General features: G+C 32.6%; 1 pseudogene; it reads right to left on the bottom strand.

Annotated features, from left to right (window-relative positions):
* Positions 1-459: 459 nt before the first annotated feature.
* Positions 460-1,345, bottom strand: LOC108723440 (uncharacterized; annotated as a pseudogene).
* Positions 1,346-2,479: the final 1,134 nt, after the last annotated feature.

Below are 2,479 nucleotides of genomic sequence, written 5' to 3'. Positions count from 1 at the left end.
GATTGGAAAGGTGTGTTGTACTACGAGTTGTTACAACCGGATGAAACAATCACGGCAGACTGCTACCAACAACAATTGACCAATTTGAGCGATGCATTAGAAGAAACGAGGCCATTTACTGGCCAAGGACGTCGTAAAGTGATCTTGCTTCATGACAATGCTCGACCACATGTTGCGAAAGCGACTCAGGACCATATCTTTGCGTTAGGCTGGGAACTTCTTCAGCACGCGGCGTATAGCCCAGACATGGCGCCTTCCGATTACTACCTATTCCGGTCGCTGCAGCATCATTAGGCTGATACACATTTCGTGAGATTAGAAGAAATACGAAAATGCATTGATGACTTTATCGCTTCGAAGTTTCGCCGGTGAGTTTCTATCGTCAAGGAATTCGCAAGCTACCCGAAATATGGCAAAATATCGTTGATGCAAACGGAGAATATTTCGCTGATTAATATTTTTTCGTTTGTTTTTGAATAAAGATTGAATTATACAAAAAAAAGCTCAGAACTTTTTTGTACACCTAATATGTTGGTGAATTTCATATTCGAATCTACAACAGCTTGTAGGTTTACAGAGAAGTATCTTTTCCGATTACAATAATCTCTTGCATTTTCTACATTAGGTTTCTCTATTTTAATATGAGTACAGTCAATTGCCCCTATTACATTTGGAATGCCTCTCTTAGCATAAAATTCTTGACAAACATATGCGACATATTGTCCTTCGGGCCATTTGATAACATCATCTAATTTTGTTAAAATCCAAGCTGTCACTCGACGAATTACTCGAAAGACAGATGAAATTGAGATGTCAAATCTATCTGATATTGTTCGTAGAGGTTCTGTGTTCGCTAAATGCCACAAAAATACAAGAAAACAGAGTTTTGCTTCAATCGGTTTAACTCCAAATGAATGTGAAGGAATATATCCACTATCATGCAATTCATCTAGAATATATAAAGAATTATAGATTTCCAATATTGTGAATTAATGTTAAAAAAAAAAAAATTATTTTATAACTAAATATTACATATTAATCGAATTGCTATAATGCGATTGATTCGCAAGTGCTCCTTAAATTCTAAATCTGTCTAAATCCAATTATCCACAACGTGAAGGTAATGTTCAACCCGATGTCTTTTACGTCCACTGATTAAATATTTCATTAAAGGAAAGAAGATATCATCATTTTCTTCGCTGCTTGAAGATGTATTACTGGTTGAAAGACTACTATTATTCCAGTCTGTTTCACTAGTACTTAAATTTTCTTGTTTTGTACTTGTACTGGTATTTATTACATTCTCCATTAAAAGACTAATCGCCGTCGTTTCTTGCGTATTCATCTATATAAAATTTATGTAAATGATTAATCAAATTAATTAATTTTCTTAATAAGATAAAAAATTGTAAATACTTACTATACCGACATTGAAAATAAATAAAGCATTTATCACATCGCAAGTTCTTAGTAGCGAAATTTATATATTCAAATTGTTCATTATTACAATGATATCGTACGTAGACGTTTCGGCCACCATTTGGCCATCATCAGTAACATATATTAATTAAATAAACATTTTTCTCTCTGATTAGTCGAAGTAAAATATTTTGAGGCTGACAGATAAAGATGGTTCCTGTTTTTTCTTTCTTTTAAGATAGATAATAATTGAATAAAAATTAAATAAAAATTGAATAAAATATTGAACTTTTATTCAATTATTATCCATCTTTATCTGTCAGCCTCAAAATATTTTACTTCGACTTGTAATCAGAGAGAAAAATGTTTATTTAATTAATATATGTTACTGATGATGGCCAAATGGTGGCCGAAACGTCTACGTACGATTTGTAATAACGAACAATTCGAATATATAAATTTCGCTACTAAGAACTTGCGATGTGGTAAATGCTTTATTTATTTTCAATGTTTATAATTTAGCACCACGTATTTTTGTTTTCAAAACTTACTATAACATTCCACAGGTAAATCAAATAAAACATTAAATGAATACAGAATTTTGATTAAATTAATGTTTGCACTTTGCAAATCTCTTGATACAATTCGGTTTTTGTTAGTTAAATTATTATAAACCGCTGTCTATAAAATTTACCATGAATATATACCGAAAAAAATATAGTAACAAGTTATATAAAGTGTCTGTCCTGAACTCAAGCGGTGAAATTATAAAGCTAAGCAGCGTTCCAACAACAAGTCGACACTGTGTAACACTGTGTCACACAGTGTTTGACTGTGTTCCGTTGCTGGAAAGTACACACAGTTACTCGTTACCGAGTAGAAAAAGTAACTAATTACAGTTACTAGTTACCAATTTTTAAAAATAACTCGTTACAGTTACCGTTACTTGAAAAAGTAACTTTTCGTAACTTTTCCGTTACTTTTTTAAAATCGACGACCACCAATCACAGCAGATGAGTGCTTGGAGGCTTTCCACAGTCTCAAGCGCTATGAGTGGCTT

Source organism: Mycetomoellerius zeteki, unplaced genomic scaffold, assembly GCF_001594055.1.
Source record: "Mycetomoellerius zeteki isolate Tzet28-1 unplaced genomic scaffold, Tzet1.0 scaffold235, whole genome shotgun sequence".
Taxonomy (NCBI): domain Eukaryota; kingdom Metazoa; phylum Arthropoda; class Insecta; order Hymenoptera; family Formicidae; genus Mycetomoellerius; species Mycetomoellerius zeteki.
This window is presented reverse-complemented; position numbering and strand designations above follow the sequence as displayed.